Below are 8,377 nucleotides of genomic sequence, written 5' to 3'. Positions count from 1 at the left end.
TCGACAAACAGGTCTCAGACACCTGCACAGGGTAAGGAGTAGTGTTGGAAAGTTTCAGTCAGATGATGGACATAGGGTCAGGTGATGGGAATTATGTAATGGTGGCAGGAACTAGGTGGGTTCATGGTGAAGGCCTACCAAGTGGGCGTGATGAGCAAGAAAGAACACTATTCTTATTAGGCTGGAAATATTGTTTGAACTAATTGGAGGCAGGTCCAAAGCTACAAGATGATTGGGAGTCAGAAGAAAATGAGTAATAGGTACTATGATAAGAGAGAGAGAGAGAGAGAGAGAGAGGTTAGGAGCATGCACTGATACAGCCTATTGCTGCACCCACCACATGACAAACCAACTCAGGATCCCAGATTAGGACCCGAGTGCAGCCATACAATGGGCGACACCTCAGCACCACACTAGTTCAGATGGAATCGAACAGCGTGAGGTTTTTCCCTGCTATGATAAGAACTGTAATAAAAATATGGTTTGCCTATCCTTGGGTGCTCATTTAATTTGAATTGAGACTGTGTGAACATCACACAATAAAGCTTGATTCTGCTGCCTGAGACTCTGAACACCTTCTTTGGGGCTGAGGGTGCCTGTGCCTGCCTGCTTCATCGATCTCAGCTGTTACTTTAAAATAAATTCTGCAACAAGAACACTGGGACATGCAAGAACACTGGGATAAACTTGTTAAGACCAGATTTTGCAATATATAATTTATTTTATATATTTTTTTTCCACACAAAGAACCACATATACATAAAATAAATTACCCAGTGGAGTTCGTGCCGCTCAGGGCAGGGTGGTGATTCAATTTGCCGCCCTTCAACATATCTGAATATGTTAACCTATTTCAATAGAAAATTAAAATGACACATAGAGAAAAATTAAGATACATTTTGCATAGATGTAATTCATATATAGAGAAACAGCAATAATTTTCACATATAATTATTTATAAGCATCAACTAGACAAGAATATAGTATAGACACACTGATAAGATGTATTCTAATTATTAGTTTAATATAATTACGAGGCAAAAACCAGAATCAGTGTAGTGTACAAGTGATAGGTGGGGATGTTTTCTGCTCAGAGCAAGAATGCATTTGAATTGATAACGAAATGAAATTATAAAATGTAAATAAGTTGTTTAACTTCCTAGAAATTATTATCGGTGTAATGTTTGTGTTTATTTTTGTTATTGCCTCATAAATTTCAAGTCCTGTGTCTGATGCCATCACAGAAGTACAGTCTGAAAATTATTATTGAAGTATTTGTGGATAAAAATCAGAGAATTTTACTTTTTTCATTCATGAGTGATATTTTTCTGAACCCTGTTCCTTACCCACGAATTGTACTGAGCCTTTTGGCCAATAATGCCACCCCCTCCTGGCTGTGCCACTGAAATTAGCATGTTATGTGGTGGAGAGTAGCACTTTAGGGACCTTCAGATTTCAACTTAATGTAATTTTAAACGATCAAGTTGAATAAGACTTGCTGGGATGAACCTGTTCTCATCCTAACTTTTCTAATGTTCTAAAAGCACAGATGTTTGTGGAATGCTAGGATCACCCTGTGTGGTATCAATAATCAAACCAGGTTAAATCACATATCTTTATCTCTCCAACATTAGGTCAAACAATAACTTAATTGCTTGACCCCACTGTGCATAGGACGAGCCCAACAATCATTTAGTCATTGCTTTACATCACTCTGAAAATATCTTTTAAACTATTATTTGGCTTTCCATAGTTGGATAGGAAAGGCTATTTTCATTGGTAAGAGTGTGTACTTAGTAAACTGACCACTTAACTCACTTTAATAATCCTTAATTGTGTCTCATGGTATAATGTTCAATACTTAAAAAGATGGCATTCATTCCAGAGGCTGCAGAATTAACAGTATTTATCCTGTGACCGCATTGCATTACGTGTAGTATTAATGGATAAGAGAAAACCAAACATGCTTGTCTAGTAATGCACAGAAGGATTTAAGGTACTTTCTATTATCGTGACGCAAATCGTATTATCATTTTTAAGATTAGCCACCCAAAGGGGATATTAACATTAGGGACCTATAGGTAACTATGATCCACCCCAACTAACTTTAAGGTTAGTATTTGTGGTTGGAGAAGGCCAGTCTAATAATTTAAAATCCAAAAATTAAGTAACCGGGGTTGCAGCCCCACAGATTTGCGTTAAGATAATAGAAAAATACCGGATTTAACAATAATTTCGCAAAGGTTAACTATTGTATTTGGCAAACTGCTCTGAAGAGACGCACGCTCCAGTTGATTGAATGGCGAAGGGCGGCACCACGGAACGTAAAGTCAGCTTCTCGGCTCGCTTCCGGAAGTCGCCTGATGTTACACAGGAGGCAAAATGGCTACTGTGGGCTTGTCAAACAAACACTGAATCAATCAGAACAGGCGGCTGCCAGCTTCGGGTGATCAATACACAAGGCATGAAACATAAACGGCAAGTGGACATTAATGCAATATGTTGTTTGTGCAGTTCAGCTGTATTGAATGCGGCGCCTCGGTGATATTTGCTAGAGTGTGGGAATGCAAGGCTATAGGGTAACGTCTCGCACGCACTGCTCGTTGTTGAGAAGTGGACATCCCGAGTGCGTGTCGTCACAAACGCACCCAAGCTTTCGCGATTATAAGTTATGCAAAGAAGTAATCGAAAGGGCATCGCTTATGTTCTAACTAGTTACATAGTACGCAAGATGCGCCATTAACGCGTTCTGCTATTTCTTTTATCCTCACGTTTCTAATGGGTTCTATATTCTGAAGAGGTGTGCACGCGCTCATAATTACCATTAGATAGTAGATGATAAATCTAAATAGTTGTTGATAATTAAAAATGCATGTAAGTGATGGATGCATTGAAAAAAAAGACACCCTATTAATGTGTAGGAACCTCATTGGCTTTATCCTTATTGGAAACTGTAGAGGTTTTCTTTTTTATGTTGGTAAAAAGACGTATAAGGTGGTATTGATTGAAAATACATTCAAAATGCTTTATGTGCAAATGTAAGCATGTTATGCTTTGTGTTTTAATGTAGAAAACAAAACACTAGAAGGTAATATGTTGAAAATACAGACATTGTTAATGGAATAAGTTCTAAAGTCAAGAGTCTGTAAGAAGGAAGTAATTTTCAGTGTCTAGACTCTAATGGCTATTCACTCATTTTAGGTTTGGTCAGCCATTGTCTCTCTTAAAAGAGAAATTTGTCCCAGACATTTGAGAGAACATGTGCATCCCATTCACATACAAATCACTTACACTAAATACATTACACAAAATATTACCTAACAACCCCACACCAAAAATATTACACCTTGCTTTAAAAAAAAAAATCTTATTTAATAATGTAATTGATAGTGGATCTAATGAAAATTTGTACCCCTTCAACATACAGACTGGTGTCTTCTCTGAACTTTTTTTTCCCTAAAATGGATTATGTGGCTAAAAGCAGTCCCTAGAGGCATCAGGACATGTCCTGGAAGGGATGACTACCCAACCCAGACTCGCTGAAGTACATGCCACGTCCATTCTAGAATGAACAGCTACCCTTACATCAGGTGGCACAGTGTTTAGCACTACCACCATATGGATTCGGCATTCTGGGTTCTAATCTTGCACCTCTTCTTTGTTCCCTAGGCGGCTGCATTTTTTTTTCTTCTAGGTCCTACAGTTTTCCTCCCACATCCCAAAGGACATTCTATTTTAACTAACTGGAAACTCTTAATTGGTCCTTTATGAGTATGTGTTTGGGTGTACAGTCAGGTCCATAAGTATTTGGACAGTGAGACGCTTTTCATAATTTTGGCACTACCCAATTGGTCATTCATCTCACTTCATAAAGACAAAACTGATGAGGGACAAACAAGCAGCAACCAAAGACAGCTGCAGTAAAGTCCTGGTACAACATCAGTGGGGTGGAAACCCAGCACTTGGAGATGGCCATGAGTTCCAGACTTCAGGCAGTCATTGACTGTAAAGGATTCTCAACCAAATATTGAAACTGATCATTATATTTATGATTGTTAGTTTGTCCAAATACTTTTGAGCCCCCTAAAAATAGGGGAACCATGTATTAAAATGTCCGTCATTCGTAAACAACTCTCATGATATTTTTGTTAACCCCATACATTAAAGCTAAAAGTCTACACTTCAGCCTTGCAAAGATTGCTTTATCTTAAATCCATTTTGTTGGTGTAGAGAGCCAAAATTATGAAAGTTATGTTGCTGTCCAAATACTTATGGACCTAACTGTATATGACCGTGATCCTGGAGTAGGACTGGTTTACTATCTAGATGGATTCCTGCCTTGTGCCCAGTGTTGCCTATATATACTTCAGCTCCATGACCTTGAAATGGATTAAGCAGATTTAAAGGTGATGTGTAATGCGGTTACTATAAATAAAGGAGCTTTTGGACTGACTACTCAGAGGGATTTTGCAGACCCCACACAAAGAGTAAGCAGGATAGGAATTTAACCCAAGTCCCCATGTATGTGAAGCAGGGGTGCTTAAGTTCAGATCTGGAGTACCATTGTGGCTACAGACTTTAATTTAAGAAAGTTTTCCAAATCAGTGTGTCATTTTTATGTCTCAGCAATCTAATTATTTAGTTTGCTTTTTTGCTTTTCTTATTCTGCATTCAGAAAAGTGTTCTAGTATGGTATTTGCCTTTGGAATTAATTCAAAAAGGTGTCTTCGTTGTTATAGGTTTGAATGCTCAACTTTCTTTTACCATTTTTGTTTCAGTTCATTTCTGTAGAGTTTGCTTCTTCAATTGCATCCACATACTGACAGTTAATGATGAGCAGTGTAGAGAGAGATACAAATGACATTGAATGTCAAAGCAGAACAGTTAGTTCAATGGCTCATTCATTTGTGTGTTAATAAGTGACAATGGCTTAATTAAGTGTAGTGCTGGGCGGTATGACCAAAATTCTATATCACGGTATTTTTCTAAATTATACCGGTTTCACGGTATTCAACAGTATTTCTTTCCCATGTATGAGTGGATGTTAACCACATTTTCCACTGCAATTTCTGCAGTAGACTGGCTAAGAATAACCTATTCCACTGTCATGAGAATCTTACATTGTGCAAAAAAACATTTTAATGTGCACACAAGTATTAATACAGGTTTGCATGTCCCCATAAAGTGATAGTTTTCAAGAGGTTGGCACTAATGAAGAGAAGTAATCGCATTGCGTGACAGTTGCAGTCAAAATATACAGTAGAACCTTTTTATTGAGCAAATTTTGCAAACAACCTAAACTGTAATTTTAACAACATATTTTCAACCATCCAAAGAGGCATTTAGACTTAGTAAAATATCCAGAGGTGCTTGTCAAAAGTTGTATTGCACTGAACATGTTTTAGAAAAGGAATAAATAGTAAATATTTTTTGTATACCAACAGTCGCTGTCCACTGACACGTTGGTTATATGGATTGTAATGGCATTGGTTATCTCGATCTACTGCTTGCTTTTTTGTCATATCTAGTACTTCTAGCAAACGTGTCTACAAGTGACATCTGACTCGTGTGTTCTCTACCTTTTTCAGTTTTACCTGAGGATGTGGAGGGTGCCAATCTTAATTCCATACATTCATGGTACTCCAAAGCATGTTTGCAGCTAAGGTAGTGCAGCAAATTGCTTGTGAGGCCGTCTCTGGTGACAACTTTAGCTCTGTAGCATTTGCAGTAAATAGTTGTTTGGTCCACATTCGATCTTTTAAAACCAAAATATCTCCAGACAACAGACACCGCTCCTTTTTTCGGCAAAACGTCTTCTGTGTCATCATGTTCAGCTTTATTGTCTGCTACAGCTTCAGTTTCGGAATGTTCTCTGTCCATTGTCACCGCGCAATACCTCCACTAACACATGTACTCTGTTGCATGCGTGTTTAGCGGTGTAGCAGTGAAAAAGGTTCCTTCCCCCCCCACCCAACAGTTTCCCGCTGCGCCACGTTCTGAACATTGTTTAGGCTATTTAAACTGGTATTGCCGCATCAGAAGAAAAATTCATATCATAACAAAAATAAAAGATGGTTTTCAGTATGAAACGGCATACCTCCCACCACTAATTAAGTGGTCCTTAAGTTCAGTTCTGCGGACCTCCTTAACTGCAAGGCTTTCCTTATTAACTATCTCACAAGTTAATTTTATGCTGAAGTAACTGCTTTCCTTTAGCATTCAGTGTCACGTGCACCTATGTCTATACTACCTATGACTAATTGTCAGTATTTGGATAAATTTAAAAGGAGTGAACTTGATGAGGAAATGTAATATGGTTGAAGAAAGTTAACATTTAAAGAAATGGCAAAAATCCAAATTTATGAATTGTGTTTATATGTAAATATATTAGCACATATTTCTGAATGCAAAATAATATATACTGTACTATGAAAAGGACTAAACAATTGGATTATTTTGGATCAGCAGTCCTATAAGCACTAGCAGATTTTCAAAAGAGATCTGGACTCAAAATTAATTTGATTAAAAGTGTGTTTTTTTTCATTGAACTCTCAAGCGCACAATATTAGACTGGACACCTTCCCATTTATATTAGCAGACCAATTTGAAATATCTAGGGGTATATATCACAAGTAATATCAAACTCTCTTGCAACAAAACTTGCGGTCTGTATGGAAAAAGTTAAATGAGATATAAATAGATGGCCCACTCTACATCTCGCATTAGCAGGGAGAATCAACACTTTTAAGATGATCATCCTTCCCAAGTTGCTTTTTCTCTTTCAAACCATCCCCATTTCATTAGCAAATCCCTTTTTAAGAAAGTAGATTCAATCATAACCTCATTTATTTGGAATTCGAAACAACCACGCATCCAAAAGGCACTTCTAACTTTCAGTTTTATGACTGGGCTGCAAATATTCAGACATAGAAACAAATTGATGAATATACACAAGCCTGGTCTACAACAGAATTGAAATCTTGCAGTTATTCTTTATATTCCTTTCTCTGTGCTGTAGTAAATACAAACTGTCAACAATACACTAATAATCCAGTTGCCCTTCATTTACACAAAATATGCAACCAATGTAGGAAGCACTTTATGATAGAGAAGCTCTTGTCTATTGCACCTCTACATGACAACCACTCTTTTCCACCCTCTCAAACATAAACAGTATTTAAAGTTTGGAAAATGTCTGGGATAAAAACCTTTAGAGACTTATACGTTGATAATGTTTTTGCATCCTATGAACAACTAAGAAAACACGATTTTTCGACTAGTTTCAAGCTAGAAGCTTTGCTAAACTGAACCTGCCCAATATTCCCCACCTTCCACCTATTTCTATTCCACAAGAAATATTGATCAGTCTTGAAGACTCCGATAACATCTCTACAATTTATAAAAACATTTTAAAGTCCCTTCCTTTCACAGATCCCAGGGTACAATGGGGTAAAGACCTTTCACTTAATATTTCTGAAAAGGCGTAGTAGGCAGCCACACACACGATACGCTGTAGTTCTATATGTGCAAAACACTTAATTATTCAACTTTAAATCTTCTCTCAAGCACATTTATCTCAATTAAAACTATCCAAAATGTTTCCAGGGTAAGATTCAACCTGTGAATGTTGCAATCTAACTCCAGCCCCACTGGGCCACATGTTTTAAGCGTGCACCAAATTAACAATTTTGGACAAAAGTCTTTGACTGCCTGGCAGATAGCCTCATTGTCACAATCACTCCTAACCCATTAACAGTTGTGTTTGGTGGACTCCCAGATGGGGTTAGAGTGGAGAAAAACAAACAAATTGTAATTGCCTTTACCTCACTACTAGCATGTAGACTTGTCTTGCTCAACTGGAAGAATCTCGCTTCACCACTTCGAAGTCAATGGGTAACTGATGTCTTACACTAATTGAAATTGCAAGAAATCAAATTCTCACTCAAAGGATCTGTTCAAAACATTTTAAAATATGGCAGGATCTAATCAATAACATTTTGAATAAGATTCTATATCGGAGAAAAGGACACCCTTCCTTTCTTGCTGCTTTCAGAGATTTGCTGGCTTTCCTCTCTTTCTTTTGGGTGGGGGTTGAACTTTGGTTTTGTTAAGTTTGATTTGATTGTATGTATTGTTTGTTTTAAATTGAAATCAATAAAATAATAGTAATAAAAAACAATTGGATAATTTTAGAAGGAAGACTGAACCATTTATTTGTAAAACCTGTTAGAATGAAAATCCACAGCGACCGTGGTACCCCAGGACTGAACTTGGTAATCCCTGGTATAGGTTATATTAGTGCAAATATTCTAGTTTTGGAAGCCTTTGTTATCCATTTCTTATTTTGATTTGCATCTAAAATCAATGCAATGAATAC

The 8,377-nt window shown here is 37.3% G+C and overlaps 1 protein-coding gene across 3 annotated transcripts in view; it reads left to right on the top strand.

The window, feature by feature from the left end:
- Positions 1–2,352: 2,352 nt before the first annotated feature.
- The window catches only part of supt20 (SPT20 homolog, SAGA complex component), a 100,182-nt gene continuing 94,157 nt past the window's right edge, over positions 2,353–8,377 (top strand). For 2 of the 3 annotated variants that reach the window (XM_039745808.1, XM_039745807.1), the window contains exon 1: positions 2,354–2,478. The gene's annotated coding sequence lies outside the window, so the exon portion shown is untranslated. Of the gene's footprint in view, positions 2,479–8,377 lie in introns of all 3 variants that reach the window. The other variant, XM_039745809.1, reaches the window with a different exon arrangement.

Source organism: Polypterus senegalus, chromosome 2 (genome assembly GCF_016835505.1).
Source record: "Polypterus senegalus isolate Bchr_013 chromosome 2, ASM1683550v1, whole genome shotgun sequence".
Taxonomy (NCBI): Eukaryota; Metazoa; Chordata; class Cladistia; order Polypteriformes; family Polypteridae; genus Polypterus; species Polypterus senegalus.
The sequence above is the reverse complement of the archived record's forward strand: the minus strand, read 5'-3'. Positions and strand labels throughout refer to the sequence as shown.